The sequence below is a fragment of the Euphorbia lathyris genome, chromosome 5, assembly GCF_963576675.1.
Source record: "Euphorbia lathyris chromosome 5, ddEupLath1.1, whole genome shotgun sequence".
Taxonomy (NCBI): domain Eukaryota; kingdom Viridiplantae; phylum Streptophyta; class Magnoliopsida; order Malpighiales; family Euphorbiaceae; genus Euphorbia; species Euphorbia lathyris.
The window spans coordinates 58,573,379-58,594,717 of NC_088914.1; the positions used below are offsets into that span (position 1 = coordinate 58,573,379).

Consider the following 21,339-nt stretch of genomic DNA (forward strand, 5'->3'; position numbering starts at 1 on the left):
CCGACCGATATTACCGATATTTTTAAATATTTTAAACCGAAACCGAACCTAATAGACCGAAAACCGAACCGAAAAACCGAAATTCATCGGTTCGGTCGGTTATTTCGGTTCGATTCGGTTTTTGAACACCTCTACTAGGACTCATTCATTCAGATGTATGCGGTCCTATGTCGGTCCAAGCAAGAGGAGGATTCAGATACTTCATAAGCTTCATAGATGACCATACTCGATATGGTTACATCTACTTGATGAGGCACAAATCAGAAGCTTTTGACAAGTTCAAATGCTTCAAGAATGAAGTAGAAAATCAATTAGGAAAGAAAATAAAGACGCTTCGATCCGATCGAGGTGGCGAATATCTTTCTGATGATTTTCTGAATTATCTAACTGAATGTGGGATATGCTCACAATGGACACCTCCCTATACACCACAACACAATGGTGTATCCGAGAGGAGAAACCGTACCCTATTAGATATGGTACGATCCATGATGAGCATGGCCTTACTTCCAAAGACGTTCTGGGGCTATGCCTTAGAAACTGCCCTCTTCACCCTGAACCGAGTACCAACTAAATCCGCTAGTTCCACACCATATGAATTGTTCGTTGGTAGGAAACCCGTGTTCTCATTTATGAGAGTATGGGGTTGTTAAGCGTATGTCAAATGCATAGCGTCCGACAAACTAGATTCTAAATCTGATAAATGTTTCTTCATTGGATATCCCAGGGAAACTGTAGGGTATTACTTCTATCATCCAGATGATAAAAAAGTAATAGTATCCAAGCACGCAACCTTCTTAGAGAAAGAGTTTCTCGAAGAAACACAAAAGGGAAGCGTGATTGAACTCGACGAAGTTCAAGAGGAAGAAACACCGACTGAAACAACATAAGCGGTTGAGGTACTCGAAGAAGTCCCATTAGATGAGACTCCAGTGGCACCTATTCGTAGATCATGAAGAGTTCGTAAACTCCCAGTTAGATATGGTTTTCTAGTGGGAGATGATAACGAGGTTCCCGTGTTGGACGACGAACCCGAAAACTACGAAGAGGCTCTTACTAGTCCAGATTCTAAAGCATGGCTTGAGGCCATGGATTCTGAAATGGATTCCATGTATACTAACCAAGTGTGGACTTTGGTTGATCCACCCGAAGGGATAATTCCCATTGGGTGCAGGTGGATCTTCAAAAAGAAGACTGACATGGATGGAAAGGTTAGCACCTACAAGGCTAGGCTGGTAGCGAAAGGATATCGTCAGAAACAAGGTGTTGATTATGACGAAACCTTCTCTCCTGTTGCTATGTCCAAATCAATCAGAATCATGCTTGCTATTGCCGCTCACTACGATTATGAGATTTGGCAAATGGATGTGAAAATAGCTTTCCTAAATGGAAACCTGCTTGAGGATGTATACATGATGCAGCCTGAAGGTTTCATATCAAAGGATGCAAATAAAGTTTGCAAACTTCAGAGATCCATTTATGGACTCAAGCAAGCATCTAGAAGATGGAACAAGCGTTTTGACGAAACCATAAAACAATTTGGTTTCGAACAAAATTGCGAAGAAGCTTGCATTTACAAGAAAGTAAGTGGGAGCTCTATAGCATTTCTCATACTATATGTGGACGATATACTGTTGATGGTAAATGACATTGCTCTATTACAGTCGGTAAAAGTATGGTTATCTGGTAACTTCTCAATGAAAGACCTTGGTGAAGCAGCTTATATACTTGGTATAAAGATCTATAGAGATAGATCGAGAAGACTGCTTGGTCTTTTACAGGCTACATACATTGAAAAGGTGCTAAATCGGTTTAGCATGCTTGAATCGAAACGAGGTAACTTACCCATGCTACATGGAGTAAAGTTAAACAATCATCAATGTCCTAAAACTGATGATGACAAACGACGCATGGCTGTAGTCCCGTACGCCAGCACGATCGGTTCGATTATGTATGTTATGCTATGCACTAGACCTGACGTAGCGTTCGCGTTATCTGTAACGAGTCGTTACCAAGGGAATCCGGGAGACGAGCATTGGATTGCCGTCAAGAACATTCTTAAGTACTTGAGAAGGACTAAAGATATGTTCCTAGTGTACGGAGAAGGAGATCTGAAAATTGAAGGATTTTCAGACGCTAGTCATCTCACAGATGAGAATGATTTTAAATCCCAATCAGGATACCTGTTTATCTTGAATGGGGGCGCGGTCAGTTGGAAAAGTTCCAAGCAGGGAAGCATAGCTTTCTCTACGACCGAGTCAGAGTACATCGCTGCTGCGGAAGCAGTTTGGATTAGAAAGTTCATTACAGAACTAGGTGTGGTGCCTGACATTGTCAATCCCATTACTCTGTACTGTGATAACAATGGAGCCATTGCGCAAGCAAAGGAACCACGGTCTCATAATGCATCCAAGCACTACCTAAAGCGATACCACATCATAAGAGAGATTGTGGCTAGAGGAGATGTGAGAATAGAAAGAGTACCTACAGAGGACAACGTTGCAGATCTGTTGACAAAGCCTTTAACCCAAAAAGTACATGATCGTCATTTAACTTCTACTGGGATAAGTTTTAGAAACAATTGGCTTTAGTCCGAGTGGGAGTATGTTGGGGTTTAGTGTCCTATAGACAATTGTTGCAAGATACAAACTTAATGTAAATGAATTGTTCTTTATATCATTTGTTTTAATGAGATATATGTTTTATAACTATATATAAAGGCAATCCCTTTTAAGCACTAAATAAAGTCTAATAAAAGGAAATCCGTAAGTTTCTTTAAAGTGATTATAAAGTGTTCATACAAGCATGAAGTGAGACAAAACTTTATAATAAACTAATAAACTTAAAACCACCCCAAGTCAAGTGATATGTTTAGGATTGATATATCACTGTTAAGACTTGTATGTAACAATGTCTTCTGTCCGACAGAAAGCTGATCTCACAAGCTTCATATATATAGATATCTGGACAGTTACATAGATCCGATGAAACGTCGTTCATTAGGATTGGGGATCCGATTTGAGATAACAGGATGGGTAGATTCATCCTTGTCACCTGTTCATCTCATTGGTATTAATAGGTATAACTAATCCTCAGACTCAAAGGAATGTTAATTGGTCATCCTGAATTACTGAATGTGAGACTTTGATCCTGCGGTCCCACGATCCTTAACAGAGATGACTCTGGGGTGTGAACTGCAAAGGTTGGGTGTCACAGGAGGTAATGTCAGGGTAGTTATACATTGGATTGAGCATTTATCACTCCCGATTAATGGGAGATACATCCAAGGATCGCTTATGGAAGACTCGACTCTAAATCCTTGCAAGGTGATAGCTTAAGAGTAAGAAATACAGATTTCACTTAACCTATCTATTTGAGTTGACTCGGCCTATACAAGTAAAACGAACGTCTCGCTATATGTGACTTGACATCACCCGTAGTCATAAGATTCAGTTCAAGGATGTAGTTGATAAAGGATCGAATTATACTGTAACTAATACGGAAGGGTTAACGACAGAATCAACCTGTCTTCTTAACGGACTCTGGGGGAATGATTACAGACTTGCCAATAACATACTCAGTACATCATTCCGTTATGCAAGGATTAAATATAATTCTTGAAGAAATTAATTTAATAGTTGCATACGGCCAGAAGTAGTAAGAACCTAATGGATCACACATAAGACTTGGAACCAAAAGAGAGATGGATGTCATTAATAGATGGAAGCCCAATTGAGCCCAGTAAGGCCCATTTAAATAGAGGGGGCCGAAATTTATATATAATAAATAAGGAATTATTTTAATTCCATTGATCCTAATTTGATTAGGTTTATGAATTAAATTAATTAAGAGATAATTAAGTTAGGAGTTTTAATTAGATTAATATACTCCTATTATTATCCAATTAGGTTATTTATTATTATCCTAGATATATTAGATGTATTATAAGATAATAATTGGGAATCCTATTCCGAATTGAATTCCTATTAAGTAAACTATTCCTATCTAACTAGGGTTTAGATACAAGTTATTATATATACCCCCCTACTACATGAATTTCGACCAAGCCTAACCCCTCCCCTCATTGTGATTTTGGAAACATACAATTAGAGAGAGAAAGTGAATTTGCATCCCCTAGTTCGTGGACAAGAATTCATACGGCTTCCATCGATCGATTAATTTCATCTATCTTTCTTTCTCTTTGATCTTGTGTTGGTTAATTAGAGGCAATCTATTTTGGTTGCATCTCATACGGTTGATTCTAACTTAACCTCACCGTGTTATACTTCGTGCTTAGGAACTCGGAGAAGAATTGTGGGCGCTTCTTTAACAACGGTAGATTGTTCTTCAAAAGGTATTTCTTCTTATCCCTCTTTATATGAAATAACGATTAACGGATCCTATGGTTAAAAGGAAGTAGGCTAAAATTTTATATTTCCGATGCTATACCTTAGCCTTAATTTCCTTCAGTGGCCGGTGTAACAAACAGCATAGTTAGACCCCAAATAAATGCAAACCAATTTGAAATTAAGCCAGCATTGCTTAATATGTTGCAAAATAATGTAACATTTTACGGGTTACCTAACGAAAATCCTAACACCCATTTGACAAATTTCTTAGAAATTTATGACACTTTTAAAATAACAGACGTGACTGCGGAAGCAATCAAACTTCGCCTTTTTCCTTTTACTTTGAAGGATCAAGCCAAAGAATGGTTAACTTCTATGCCAGCCGCAACGTTTGAAACTTGGGAGCAATTAGCCCAAGCGTTTTTATCAAAATATTTTCCTTTAGCAAAAACCGCAAGAGTCATAAAAGAGTTAACATCTTTTTATCAAAATGATAATGAAACTCTTTATGAGGCTTGGGAACGTCTTAAAGAACTTCAATGTTTATGCCCACACCACCAATTGCCCGATGAACTTTTAATGCAAACATTTTATAATGGATTAAATCCTACAACTAGAGGTTCATTAGGTGCTATGTCTGGAGGGTTATTCATGAAGAAAACGTCGGCCCAAGCAAGAGAACTTTTGGAGGAAATGGCAATCAACAGTAGTATATGGCCCGCGGAGCGTGGACATATACCAGTGGCGAAACCATCATCCTCAACTACATCATCAGTTAACGGTATAGTGAATCTTGATCCAGTTGCGATGTTGCAAGCCCAATTTTCTGCCTTATCGCACAAAATTGATAGGTTTATGGCACCGTGCGATCCTAATGGTAAGCCAATCCAAACAGATGTAGATTATGAAGGTATGAGCGAAATTGAACAGGTAAATTTTGTCCAAAGGCAAAACCAAACTAATAACCCTTATTCCAATACATATAATCCTGGATGGAGAAATCATCCTAACTTTAATTGGAGAGATAATAATAATAATAATACAAATGCTAATCAAAATCGTACCACCAATTATCAAAATCAATCAAGAGATACGATTAGCACTTTATCTTCTAAGATTGACAAATTTATTGATGCTATGAGCGGAAAAATAAGTAATCACGACGATGGTTTTAAAAGGATCGAGAATAAATTCGATCGGCTTATTAAAAACCAATCATCTAGCATCCATAATTTGGAGGTTCAAATTGGACAACTCGCTAAATCAATTCCATCCCGCAAAGAGGGAAGTCTTCCCAGCCATAGGGAAGAAAATCCGAAAGAGCATGTAAAGGCTATCACTCTTCGCTCAGGGAAGAATTACTTAGGTCCGAAAATGCCCGGGAATTCAACTTTACCAGGAACTGATTTACCAAAATCCAAAGAAGATACATTAAACCAAAAGATAAACCAATTGACTCAAGTACAAAAACTTTTGTACCCAAACCACCTTTTCCACACAAAGTCCGAAATAAGGACTATGACAAACAACTTTTAACGTTTTTAGACAAACTTAAAAATTTGCATATTAATTTAACGTTTATGGATGCGATTACGCAAATTCCCAATTATGGTAACTTCCTAAAAGATTTAATTTCAAAGAAAATCAGTTGGGAAGGAATTTCATCCATTTCGCTAACTGAAGATTGTAGTTCAATTGTGTCAAGTAATTTGCCCACCAAACTCAAAGATCCCGGATGTTTTATTATTCCGTGTAAGTTGGGAGATATTGAATTCCCAAGTTGTCTTTGTGATTTAGGAGCAAGCATAAACTTGATGCCATTATCTATTTTTAATAAGTTAGGCTTAGAAGAGGATATCAAACGTACCAATATGGTTTTGCAATTAGCGGACCAAACCACTAAAAGACCATATGGTATAATCGAGGATGTTTTAGTTAAAGTTGAAAAATTTATTTTTCCTACCGATTTCGTTATATTAGATTTTGCATATGACGTTAATTGTCCACTAATCTTTGGTAGACCGTTCATGAACACGGGACGTGCTCTAATTGATGTGTTGGAAGGGAAAGTAGTTTTGAGAATAGGAGAAGATAAGATCGAGTTTGATATGAATCAAGCAATGAAATATCCTATGGAGGATTTCGGTTGTATGAAACTTGATTTAGTTGAAGAATGTGTTAATGACATTATTCAAAAAGAAGAAATAATAGAACCTATAATGAGTGAAGAATTAGAAGATAAGGACCCAGAGCCTTTGATTCGAGAAGATGGACCAGTTCCGCCTTCAATTATAATTCCACCTAAATTAGAACTTAAAGAATTACCAAACCATTTGAGGTACGCTTTCTTAGGCGAAGGCGACTCTCTTCCTATAATTATCTCTAACAAACTAACACAAGTTCAAGAAGAAAAATTAAAGGAACTTGTTAGAAATAGAATAGGAAGTATGGGATGGCAAATTTCAGACTTAAAAGGAATTAATCCTAGTATTGTAATGCACAGAATTCACTTAGAAGAAGATAAGCCACCTAAAGCGGATAGGCAAAGACGCTTAAATCCGAATATGAAAGAAGTAGTAAAAAACGAGATTACTAAACTTCTAGACAATGGAATCATTTATCCTATTTCGGATAGTGAATAGGTTAGTCCAGTCCATTGTGTACCTAAAAAAGGAGGCATAACTGTTGTAAGGAATGACGAAGGTGAATTAATACCTACACGAACCACCACCGGTTGGAGGGTTTGTATAGATTATAGAAACCTTAATAAAGCAACTAGGAAATACCATTTTCCTCTACCTTTCATTGATCAGATGATCGAACAAATAGCTGGTCATGCTTTCTATTGTTTTCTAGATGGCTACTCCGGATTCTTTCAAATATATATTTACCCGGATGACCAAGACAAAACAACCTTCACATGTCCTTATGGAACATTTGCATATAGGAGAATGCCCTTTGGTCTGTGTAACGCACCAGCGACATTTCAACGTTGTATAACTGCGATTTTTAATGATTTCATTGAAGATATCATGGAAGTTTTTATGGATGGAGATTCTTTTGATTCATGCTTACAGAACTTGGATAAAGTTTTGTCTAGGTGTGAAGAAACAAATTTAGTATTAAACTGGGAAAAATGTCATTTCATGGTTGACGAGGGAATTGTTTTAGGTCATAAAATATCTGAAAAAGGATTAGAAGTGGATAGAGCAAAAACTTCAGTAATAGAAAAATTACCCCCTCCAACTACTGTTAAGGGAGTAAGGTCGTTTTTAGGACATGCATGTTTTTACAGGAGATTTATTAAAAACTTCTCTGTAATTTCCAAACCACTTACTAATTTACTCATGAAAGATTCGACCTTTGATTTTAATGAAGATTGCGTTAAAGCTTTCGAAACATTGAAAACAGCTTTAGTCAGTGCACCTATTATTGCTAAACCCGATTGGGATTTACCTTTTGAAATCATGTGTGATGCAAGCGACTTAGCCGTCAGATGTGTTTTAGGTCAAAGAAAGGATAAGAAACTTCATGTCATTTATTATGCAAGTCACACACTGTCCGGTGCACAATTAAACTACACCACAACCGAGAAGGAAATGTTAGCTGTAGTTTTTGCATGTGATAAGTTTAAGTCATACTTGTTAGGTTCAAAAGTTATTATTTATACCAATCACGCAGCTTTAAGATATTTATTTGCTAAGAAAGATGCAAAACCACATCTAATTAGATGGGTTTTATTGTTACAAGAATTTGATATAGAAATTAAAGACAAAAAGGGAGTAGAAAACCTTGTCGCCGATCATCTATCACGACTCGAAGATGAAAACGGTCCTATAGGTGAGACTATCGGTATACGAGATGATTTCCCTGATGAATATCTCTATCAAATAAAAAGTGTCATGTCGCCATGGTATGCGGATATTGCAAATTATCTCGCAGCCAACATTGTTCCGGAAGGATTAACTTTCCAACAAAAGAAGAAATTCTTCTTTGACATTAAACAATATTTTTGGGAAGATCCTTTCTTGTTCAGAACTTGCGGTGACGGGATAATTAGGAGATGCGTTAGTGAAAATGAATATGAGTCTATAATGTCGGAATGCCATTCTAGCTCTTATGGGGGACATAACGGCGTTAGTAAGACAGTAGCCATGATATTAGAATGTGGATTCTTTTGGCCTACATTGTTGTTAGACAAGGTGCCGAACGGCCTCGCCCGGGCGGACCGGGGGGTGGACACCTCATGGCGACGTAAGCGGTGATTGGCGTCGAAAGCAACCAATCGTGGAATCAAGCTGCTCGGCAGGACCGGAGCTCGGAGTATAGAAGAGTCGCCACCCACGAATGGGAAAATGAACACCGATCCCTTACGGGAGACCGGTGAGGGTTCGGGAAACTTAGATACGAGCCGAGAAGGCTAGCTCCTTTCCAGAGAAAGGCTACTAGGCACCCCGACATCGCCCGGTTATGAACCACCGGCCTCCTACTCAGCGTGTTAGGCGATAACGGACTAATCGCATATTTCTTTAAGTTTAAAATTCATTTGAAACCTTTTCTTTCTCGCTTTGAAAACCGTTTTGAACATGTTATTCGAAAGTCATTTTAGTAAAGAATCACCCATTTTGCATAAATTTAAAGTATATAGGAGAGAGAGGGGGAGAAGAAAGAATTGATTTATTCACAGTGTGATTTTATGCTTTAGACTATACACTAACTCTAAGCTAATCTCATTCCCCAAAAACGAGTTTATTTACATGGTTCGTACCTTAATCGCCGTTGGAACGATTTAGGCACGTTTCAAAACCCCGTTAATGACGTTCACTCGAATCGCCGTTGGAACGACTCGAGCGTTTGAAAACGTTGAGCAAACATTTTTAATCTAAAAGCGTGATTAAGCATACAAGTCAATTTATTTTGTACAAAAACCATTTAGTTAGGAAAACAATTCAAAACTTCATTATTCACAAAAGCAATTTTAATTACAAGGTTCACTTAATCCGTCGTTGGAACGAATTAAGGTTTTAACACGTGATGCTTTAGGAAACGGTTTAAAGTGATAAGAAAGCCTTTTATTTACCTTAGGAACTTCTTAACAAATTAAGTTTAAATAAGCAAATTAAACTCTCTTTTTTATGATTTATTTCCCCTTTCCACTCAATTGAACCTTACTTGAATATATGTACAAGAATGAACCATTTAAATCCCCCAAAATTCCCCAAGTAAAACAAACTTGAAATATGTTCATTAAAGTCCAAAAAATGAAGTGAATATACATATATACATATATACATTTTTATCTAAAAATAAGGATATAGTTTAAAAGATAAGTAAAAGATACTAAATATATGTATAATAATGATAATACAAAATACTAAGTATAATACATTTTTATCCTACAAAAAAACATATGAAAATAATGGGCAAAATCCATAAATAGAAAATAACATTTATCTCAAAATAGTTTTACATAATAAATATATAAAAAAACAACTTCCACTCTAAATAATAGCTAATATAGCTTAAATAAGCCAAAAACTATATATATATATATATATATATACAAATATAATGCTTTACAAAACCAAATCAAAACGGATTAAATTCCCAATGTGAAATATAAGCTATACAATACGTATTTAAGGGTTATAGGACTCAAAAATAATTTTTATGAATATGCTACATAATTATATATATATATATATATATATATATATATATATATATATATATATATATACAAGTATAAATATCAAAAAGTTGAGAAAAGAGGGTTAAAAGGGCAATTTTCGGATTCCAGCAGATTACCGATGGAAAATCCGTCGCTAATCTACTGTTAGTGACAGAAAAGGGAGAATATCAACAACAGTCCCTATATTATCCAGATTTGTTCAAACACTTTAAATTAGATCTATTCTATCATTTTGGACCTCCGAACTATCCAAATTGGATCATAGTCTATAACGGAGACTCCTAAAACGATGTTTTATTTCAAAACGTTATTTAGAAATATTTTCAAAAACTTATAATTACAACGTTTTTTAATCCCGAACTACCTTTGAATCGGATCACAGTTCGTATTGGGATATTAAAACGAGGTTTTTATTTCAAAACCAAAACGAACATTTATTTAATACGGGACGAGAATTAAATAAATACGGGAGAATAAATAAACGTGATAAATAAATAAATAAAATAAAGACTAAAAATAAAAATAAATAAATAAAATAATTAAAATAAATAACACAAGTCTAGTCCTCGGATCATACCTGAAGATCGGTACTAACAGTTGAAGTCGGATGATTCCACGAATCGTGATTTTCCGGTGTTTTTTGTGTTTTTAGTAAAATATTTAACTTTTTGGAGATTTTCAATTTTTAGGAAAAAAATGTTTTTTTCCCAAAAAAATCAACTTTCTCTCTCTAGAAAATGTTCTAATGTGAGAAGCTCCCCAAAGTCCTCTCCCCCTTTCTGCATGGGGATCCGTGCCTTTTATAGGCACGGATCCCAAATCGGGCTACGCCCAATTTGCGTTGGGCGAACGCCCAACTTGGTTGGGCAGACGCCCAACTTTTGTTGGGCGCTCGCCCAACAGGCGTTGGGCGTTCGCCCAACGTCGTTGGACGGTCGCCCAACGGATGTTGGGCGCTCGCCCCACCTACGTCGGGCGCTCGCCCCACCTACGTTCTTTGCTAACACAACACATGCAATGTAAATATATTAAAGTAAAAGACACGTATAGAGTAGGAGGAAGAATACCTGATCTCTGCGCTGCGCGCTCCAGCTTCGTCTTCGATCCTCTCCGTCCTTGTCTTCGAATCGGCTGCCAGCGGACTCTTTTCTTAAGGATCCTAGCCTAAATCGACCGCGGGTAAACAGCTCTTTCTAGCGACCCTAGTCTCTAAATCGATCGCGGGTAAAAATGACTCAAAAGCAACCTCGGTCGTGGACCAAAGGTAAGAAGGCTCAAAAGCAACCTCGGTCGTGGACCGTAGGTAGGATGGCTCAAAAGCAACCTCGGTCGTGGACCGAAGGTAAGATGGCTCAAAAGCTACCTCGGTCGTGGACCGTAGGTAAGATGGCTCAAAAGCAACCTCGGTCGTGGACCGTAGGTAAGATGGCTCAAAAGCAACCTCGGTCGTGGACCGTAGGTAAGATGGCTCAAAAGCAACCTCGGTCGTGGACCGTAGGTAAGATGGCTCAAAAGCAACCTCGGTCGTGGACCGTAGGTAAGATGGCTCAAAAGCAACCTCGGTCGTGGACCATAGGTAAGACGGCTCAAAAGCAACCTTGATCGTGGATCGAAGGTAAGATGGCTCAAAAGCAACCCCGACCGTGGACCGTAGGTAAGACGGCTCAAAAGCAACCCCGGTCGTGGACCGTAGGTAAGATGGCTCAAAAGCAAAAAGGTTATTTCTAGCAATTCTGAATTCTAAAACACTATCGTCTGTATTTTCACTGGAGCTATTGTCTCGGGTATTTGAGTTGTTTGATAGGAACGTCCTTATCTTTTCGTCTGGAACACTTCAGACTAAGAATTATTTTTCTGTTGACTGTTGTCTGTATACATTCCCTCCATTCGCCATTCTTACATTCGGCTCGCCTCTATACCCGCCTCTTTCATTACCCCGACCCCCATACGGATCATTTAAACCGAAGTGTTCCCTCTCATAACCACCTACAACATCATTATGCACAACATACAAATTCCCGACACGCACATGCACGGGTCCAACAACATCATTCACATGCATCTCATTCCTATGCCTATCATTCAAAGCATCATCATCCATTATAATCCCCATATTTCTTGCAATCCTAGGCATCTCAAAATCATCAAATAAATTCCCATCGTTATCACTATCAACATTTCGAATGTTCACGGGATTAGTTCGTCTTACCTCTTGAACCCCAGGGCCCATTGGTTGTGGTGCATGATTCCTTCTAGGGGGTGGTGTTGGTGATCATTCCAGTTGGGGGCGGATTTGCTCCTTGTGTCGCCGGTGAGGTTCTCCGGTGAGGAGAGCTTGAGTGTTTCGTCCTTCAAGCTTTAGCCCTTCAATGGCGAGAAGGATATCTCGGGTACTCGTGGCATATTTCTCCTCTAATGCCCTTAGAGATTCCGCTAGATGCTCCACCTTGCCATCTAGCGCATCCACTCATTGCTCCATGGATCCGGTGGCTTCGTTTATGATACGTGGTTGAACCATTTCCGAGAAGAGTCTCCCGGAAGGAAAACGACTCGGCTCTGATACCAACTGATGTAGATTAAATTGATCTGAGAGTTTTAATCATAAACTCACAAAGAATACAAACTTTTCTAGCTAAACTAGAAGGTTGAGTAAACCCAAAAGGATGATATCCTTGCTCCAATGGAGGCTTCAAATTCAATATTCATCAAAAGTTGTCAAACATTACAAAATAAGGAGAATATATGCTCCTTCCAAATAAAAGATGAAAGACTAAAAGGCCCCCCTAGGGTTACCAATAACTAAGAACCATAGGGGTAAGTTAGGAATTACATAAAGATAGATAATAGGGTAATTAAGTTAAATGGCAAAGTGGTAAATAGTTGAGTGGCAAAACAGTAAATAGAAGGTGGCAGATATTGTTCCTAACAAGAAGAACTTGGGAAGGAAGTATTCCTCAGCCCAGGCACGCCCCGCGTAACCTTACTCACGCCCCGCGTGGTTGTGTTTCTGGGTTTGGTGGCTCTCGTTGGGCATTCATACGCGTGGCGTCCCCGGCAGTACGCCCCACGTTCTTTACCTCCTGGTTGGAACTCTCCTCGAAATCCTGTTTCACGCTCCGCGCCTCGGAAGGCACGCCCCGCGTACATGACCCGCTGGGCTGTTCCCCCGATATTGGGTTCTTCACGCCCCGCGCCCCCTTACGTGCACCCCGCGTATTCGGTTTCTCATGCTTGACCTGGTCTCCCTCAGTCAATTCTCTCCAGGTCTCATCTTTAGGTTTCGGGTCCGCCTTCGGAGGACGGATGCCCTCATAACTTAGGCTGGAGACTCCCCATCTCCAAATGATTCAATATTAAACGGCTTAGAAAGTCCTCAGCCAAGCAAAAGAGGATTGGAGAAAGGGGATCTCCTTGCCGACCCCCCTAGAACAATGAAAATAACCTTTAGGGGCCCCATTTATCATAATGGAAATTCTAGACGAGATGAAAATATTAAGAATAAGGTCTCGAAATTCCATTGAGAAACCAAAAGCCTCTAGAACTTCCAAAATGAAATTCCAATCCATAGTGTCAAACGCCTTTTTGATGTCAATTTTGATTGCCATATTCCCACTGAAACATTTTTTATCCATTACATTTACCCCCTCAGAGGCCGTGGCTATGCAGTGATGAATATTATGACCCTTAATAAAACCGAATTGATTCAAAGATGTAATTCTGATGGCAGTATAAGCAAAGCGTTCAGTAATAATTTTGGTGATTATTTTTTAAAACAAAATTGCCCAAGACGATAGGATGATATTTATCAATAGTTAAAGCCCCTTCCACTTTGGGAATCAAAATCATAAGATTTGAATTCAACCATGGGTGCATATAACTAGTAACAAAGAAACTTTCCACAACAGTATAAACATCTTGATGAACAATATCCCAGAAAGCCTTATGAAAGGTTCCACCAAAACCATCCGGTCCTGGGGCACTATAATGATCCATTTTGAACACCACAGCCTTAATTTCGTCTCGCGAGGGGCACCTAGTAAGTGAGGAATTCTCCTCCTGAGAAACCAAGGCTGGAATAATGTTCTTAATTACTGCATCATTAGAATCCCGAGAACCCGAGGCACTAAAAAGCTCAGAGTAATATTGAAGAATGTGAGCTTCTATATCATTATCGGAATTGGTAATTACTCCATCGATGGATAAAACATGAATACCAAATTGAGATTTCTGCACCGCAATGGCCCGATGGAAAAAATTAGAATTTCTGTCCCCTGCTACTAACCACTTCATTCTGCTCTTCTCGTGAAGATGTATCTCTTTTTAAAGTGTATGAGTGTCCATCATTTCCTTGGCCAAAAGTTCACGTTGCATTAGATCTTCTAAGAAACCGTTATTTTTCATCTCCGTTTGGATATTAAGTAAATCATGTCCTGAGTTAATACCATTATTATCAAAGTTGCTAAAAATATTTCTGTTCCACAGCCTTAGTACATGGTGAAGCCCTCAAAGTTTTGCACTAATCAACTGCATAGGTGGAAGACACTCTCCAAAATTACTCCAGAAATCAGCAATTATGCCCCGAAGAGAAGGGTTAGTTAGCCACATATCTTGAAATTGGAACCTAGCAATGCAGGCTTCTCCCGAACAGCAATGAACCAAAATTGGGTGATGATCAGAAAGATTCCTTGGTAAAATCGAGTAGCTGATAGAGCCCCAATAATTTAGAGTACCCAGTGAAGCAAGAACTCTGTCCAACCGACAATCCACTCGAGCATGACCCCTTTAGCCGTTAGTCCAGGTAAAAAAGGTCCAGTAGGCGGGATATCCTCAAAATCACCATTCTTCAATTTTTTTTCTAAAATCAGTACATGAAGCGGTATTAGGCAAGAAACCACTCTTTTCGTGAGCCCAAAGCATCGCATTGAAATCACCAATTAAAATAGTGTTGTCAATGAGAACCAAGGAAGATTGATTCTCAGTAATGCTCTCCCAAAGGAGCCTACGACGACTAATAAGTACATTACCATACACACAAATCAGCCGGTGAGAAGTTCCATTTAAACTGAGATCGAAGGTAACATGTTGTTTATGAATAAACAATCTGATAGGATCATGGATGGAATCCTTTGCAAACACCCAAAGTGCAGGTAAAATTCTCTCATTAATTGCAATCAAGCGATAATGCAAAGAGTTCCAAAAAGAGTTTGGAATTGAAGATAAATTTACCATTGGCTCAGCAATACAAATAATGTTCGGACGCTATCGAGAATAAAAGGAAAAAAGTGTCTGACGAGTGTCTGAATTACCGATACCGTGACAAATCCAATAAAGAACTAGCATTGATGATATTTGGAAGAAGGCCTGCTCACTCACTTAGAAAGAGAGAGAGAGTAATTGGATGTTTAGAGGCTTGAGCATTCTTTTTCTTTTTACCTTTCTGAATTTTCAAATCATTAATAACCTACGGTGGCTCATCTGCCAAAAATTTCTCACCATATTCCGATTCAGATTCCCATGAAGTGATGCCATTATTCAAATGTATCACAAAAGCATCATCTGGCATCATGAAAGAAAGACGAACAGTGAATATGATGTGAGAGACGTCAGTATTAACATGTATAATGTCCTTTATATGATTTTCTGCCTCAATCTCTTTCCCCGAGGCAATTTCATTATCAACGCCGGCCTTGGAAACCTAGTTTAAAATGTCAAAATCATTTGCCTGATCAATGTCAATATGAAGGTCCGACCTAATCCGATTATGAGCTACAGTAACAGGGATAACATTTCATGAAACAGCACGCCACTCCTTGTGGAGTGAATGTGATCGCTGTTTAGGTCTTCTCATCGCTGGGGAGGCATTTTACTGCCTTACAGGTTTATTAAGCACTGAGATGTCTCGAACAGTATTGCCAGTTTTAGCTAGTGGCTTGTCATGTTCCTTTCTAACCATTCTACAGTCACAAGGGAGATGTCCAATAGAGGAGAAAACTTGCAAAACGATGGCAAATTTTCATACATAATGTCCACAAATCATTTACGACCTTGTCTCTCAATCCCAACAGTCGTTGGAAGATCTCCATAAAGGTCTACATCAACCAAAATGCGAGCATAGTGCCCTAGGTCTCCATTTAATGTTGCTTGATCAATTCTCATAAAATCCCCAATGCATTTGGGTATTTTTGCCAATATTTGTGGATCCCAGTATTCCAAAGGTAACGAAAAAATTCTGACCCATATCTGTGCAGTAGTAGATTTTTTTTTCATAAGGGTCAAGGTCCTGTATCCATTGTTGAAGCCGGAAATGGCATGGTTTCAATCCTAAAGTACCCCTACTCCACACCGAATTTCTTACTTCCTTAGAATTCAGCAATTTTGGTAGAAACCCCGACCTAGTGAAATTAGTCTCCAAGGTGTTATCAGCACACAAGCTTTGGAAAGAGCAACTTTTAGATCTATTACCTTCCAAGGGTGATTGTCTTTAGAAAGAATCAAACGATCGATTGTGGCATGATAAAAAAAATCTTCAAACAGTGACTATATGCAGTTTGGGAAATAGTCACAATTTTATGTGTCCTATCCTCTCGAATGAAAACGGATGAAGTATCAATTATGCCAGGGGAAGGCGCAAGGATCTGAGCGTAGGACTGCTTCCGTGGAGATTGATCATATTTTCGAAAAGCAGGCGTTGTTGAACTAAATATCTCCGAAAAGAGACGCACATCAAACCCTAGATCCATTTGAAAAATATTGACACTATAATTCTAATTAAAGAATCAGTAATGGTTTATTTATTTATTGTATTTCCAATTTCACACCTATGGGGTTCAGTTCGCCTGAACCACCACCATCTGTCCCCGTTCATCAACTTCCTCCATCATCCGCATATAAACGGCGATGACATTGCAATGAGGGGTAGATCGGAAAGACAAGAACAAGCGGAGCAGGCGACACTAGATCTCCGATCCATTTACGTCGATGCAGAAAATCAAACGCAAAATCCAGAGATTGAAATCAAAGAAAACCAGCTGATCTTTCACAATCGATATGTTTCTCAAATTATCATCGATCTACAAGAGAGAGAATGGTAGTGATCTGATCTAGGATTGTCTGCAGCCTTTTATTGCTGATCTAGGACTGTCTGCTGCCTATCATAGGAGAACACCAGAACTGGACGATGAAGATAACGAATCAAGCATAGTTATTAAAGACATGCCTATGGCGCATGGCGCACCAGGCGCAGGCCTTAGTGCCATGACACCCCCATGGCGTGGCGCAACCGCCATGGCGCGTGCCTGGTGTGCCATTTTGCGCCAAGGTGCAGTTGCCAAAGGCGCACTAAGGCGCGCCTTGGTGAGTGACGACAGTTTTATGTTTTTTTTTACAGCTATGTATATGGAACAAGTGATCTGAAGGGTCCAAAATGAGAAAAAAAAACACATATTAAAAAGGAAGAGAGATTATACATTTGAATTAATTGTTACTAGGAAATGACAAAATCTTATTATAAGAGGAAGAAGTTTAGTAGAACAAAACACAGAAACCGAATTCAAACAGTAACAAAGCACCCAAGGGAATTCAAATTCAATATGAGTGATTAATTTGGAGAGTTTTGACGATGAGTAGAACTTAGGATTTAGTATTCAACTTTAGCTTTCTAACATGAGGTTTATTTTGCATTTTAAAACTTATTTATGCTTAATATTGTCATGGTTTAAATATTCATTACATTTTTATATGTTAGTTTTATAGTTTTATATTTTTTGTTTTCATAAGTGCGCATTGTCTCGCTGTGGCGCGCGCCATGCGCCAAGACTCTAGGACCCCTAGTGCCTTAGTGCGCCATGCGCCTTTAATAACTATGGAATCGCGAAAACGACAGAGAAGAGAATAGCAGACAAACGACGGTTTTAGAGGAGGAACTATGCCATTTTCCCTTTCACATGACACAAGATACATGACGGACATTTGTTTTCGTGTCGTTTGAATATTTTTCGTGACAGTATTTTAACTGTATGTCATCTTAAGGCGAAATAAAAAATGCGCTCGATTCTCAAATGACATTACGATTACAGAATCCTGTCATCCAAAGAAAACGCGCGTTTTCGTTAAATTTGATGCGATCAACAGATGACACTTCTAATAAATGAATGTCATTGTATGCCGAAAATAAAAAAATGGCAAATGAAATTTCACTTACGCAGCCATACCAAATTTTAGGCGATCTATATCATTTTGACTGAAATTTCAGCTGATATATAAACCCTCTCTCAATCCCAAACCCCAGTTTAGGTTACGCAAGCTTCATCCCTCTCATCCCTCTCTATCTCCATGGTTGATTTGAACATGCAATCACTGGGTGAGCTCGAAACACGGTACTGGTAAGCCATATTTTCTTCGTTCCTAGATGTATCATTGTTCCTTACTCTATCTTTTCCTCATCCGATTTACTTTTGTGTATGTCAATTTCAGCAGCTGGTATAAGGATCTTGTGATTTTCAGACCTATCATTGAAAGGTTTAGATCTCTCGCTTAGCTACACTGATTTTATTGTATTTAGATTCACTGCTGTAAATCTTGGGTCTTTATCTTTTTTAATCTAGGGCAAGATAGTGCCTGATACAGTAGATGGTATGAACTCATCTGATTCCTTTTTATTTGAACACTATTTGCAGGGATAGTAAGAATGCTTCAGTACATGGAAAGGCTGACTGAAGAGATTGTCAATCGGTTCATGCCTTTAGCATATGGGAAGATTTCTTTAACTTACTGAATATATGTTAATGTTATGTTGGATTGAACTGATTGGTCATGCCTTTAGAAGTGATTGTGTATGTTTGATGTACTGTTTTGGAACCTAGAACTCATTGATTTAGGAAACTAGCCTGATTTAGTATATATATTGTTATGTGGGTTTGAACTGAACGATTACATATATGTATGATGTTTTGGGTGATGATGAAATGATTGGTATGAACTGATTGGTTAGATATAACTGTTTAGGAAGCTAGGACTCATAGAGTTTATGTATGAATGATCATTAAGCATGTGGCTGATTAGGCATACTCTAAAGCTTTGAATGTTCATTGAGATTGGCACTACTCTTACACCTATGAGTTATACTGCTAGAAGTGATTGAGTATGTGTATGTGTATGAAACATGCTTATATATGATGTTCTGTTGATGTTTATGTTTGAGGTTCTGTATGAGTATGTGTACGATTGTTCATTTGAGCATGTAGCTTATTAATCATGCATCAAGTATTAGAGGAACATTGATGAATGATCATTAAGCATGTGGCTGATTAGTCATACTCTAAAGCTTTGAATGTTCATTGAGATTGGCACTACTCTTACACCTATGAGTTATACTGCTAGAAGTGATTGAGTATATATATGTGTATGAAACATACTTATGTATGATGTTCTGTTGATGTTTATGTTTGAGGTTCTGTATGAGTATGTGTACGATTGTTCATTTGGGCATGTAGCTTATTAATCATGCATCAAGTATTAGAGGAACATTGATGAATGATCATTAAGCATGTGGCTGATTAGGCATACTCTAAAGCTTTGAATGTTCATTGAGATTGACACTACTCTTACACCTATGAGTTATACTGCTAGAATTGATTGAGTATGTGTATGTATATGAAACATGCTTATGTATGATGTTCTGTTGATGTTTATGTTTGAGGTTCTGTATGAGTATGTGTACGATTGTTCATTTGGGCATGTAGCTTATTAATCATGCATCAAGTATTAGAGGAACATTGTAAAAGGGTCATTAAGCATGTGGCTGATTAGGCATACTCTAAACTGTGAATGTTCATTGAGATTGGCACTACTCTTACACCTATGAGTTATACTGCTAGAAGTGATTGAGTATGTGTATGTGTATGAAACATGATTATGTATGATGTTCTGTTGATGTTTATGTTTGAGGTTCTGTATGAGTATGTGTACGAGGAACATTGTAAAAGGGTCATTGAGCATGTATGAAGCATGTATTAAAAGGTAAATTTAGGCTAATTGCATGTACTGATATGGCTTGCAAATGATAAGATATCACCATACTCTTTTTGAAATTGAACATGACCTATGATGATAAGTAAGGAATAAGTTGTCTTGAATAAGTAAGGAATAGACATGCACGAATAAGTTGTCTACTTGTTATAGCATGTTCACTTGAATATACATGTCTACTTGAATAAGTTGTCTACTTGTTATAGCATGTTAGGCATACTCTTAAAGCTGAAAATGTTATGAACTCAACTGGCTCATTTTTATTTGAAATGATAAGTAAGGATTCTGAATGCAATTCGTTTATGAAGCATGTATGAATCATGTATTAAATGGTACATTTAGACTAATTGCATGTACTGATATGGCTTGCAAATGATAAGATATATTTTGACTAGATAGAATATACATATACATACGAACTGAATAACAAGTTCTACATAAAGGGTTATGTATGTGCATTGGCCATACTCTTACTATGTTCCTTTCCACTCGGTTTGATATCGTAACAAGAACATTAAACATGGTGATAGGTTTATCATGCATTCAGCACAAACAGAGTCCCTTGTTTTGACAACATCATAAACCTCATTACCAAGTTTAGAGTACCACGAGTACAACCCAAGTGGAAAGAGCATTGTAAAAGGGTCAGTTTAGTCTACTTGCACATACATACAAACTGAATAACAAAGCTCTACTTTATATTACAAAAGGGGGGATGAGTGTTGCCTTTCGGTTGTAATTGACAGTCCAAAGTTCCTTAGCTGTTCTGACTAGTGAAAGGAAATTTGGAATTGGAATGAGAACCACATTTGGATATCACATTGCCTTTCAATTCTCCTTTCACTTAGTCAAGACAGCTTAGGAGATTTTAACACCCTTCATATTCAGCACAAACAGGGTCCCTTGCGGTGACAACATCATAACCCTCATTACCAAGTGGAAGAAGCATTATAAAAGGGTCAGTTTAGGAGCACAAAGCTCTACGTTATATATTACAAAAGGGGGGGGGAATTAAAGGTCCAAAGCTCCTTAACTATTTTGACTAAAGAAAGGAAATTTGGAAATGGAATGGGAACCACATTTGGAGCTCACATTGCCTTCCGATTCTCCTTTCTCTTAGCCAATATAGTTTAGTAGATTTGGACACCCCATATGCACTTTGCATACTCCTCAGTCCATATCCGGGCGATCCCCTCATACTCTTCCCTGTTGTTGCGGTATTGCTCAGCAACTGCTTCTTGCCCAGGAAATGGCTCCTCACTGTGGGGCTGT

The 21,339-nt window shown here is 38.2% G+C and overlaps 1 non-coding gene across 1 annotated transcript; it reads right to left on the reverse strand.

Moving 5' to 3' along the window:
• Positions 1-4,805: 4,805 nt before the first annotated feature.
• On the reverse strand, positions 4,806-4,912 carry LOC136231500 (small nucleolar RNA R71). Its single transcript, XR_010689878.1, has one exon. It is a non-coding gene; the product is annotated as a small nucleolar RNA R71 (small nucleolar RNA).
• Between the last annotated feature and the right edge of the window lie 16,427 nt (positions 4,913-21,339).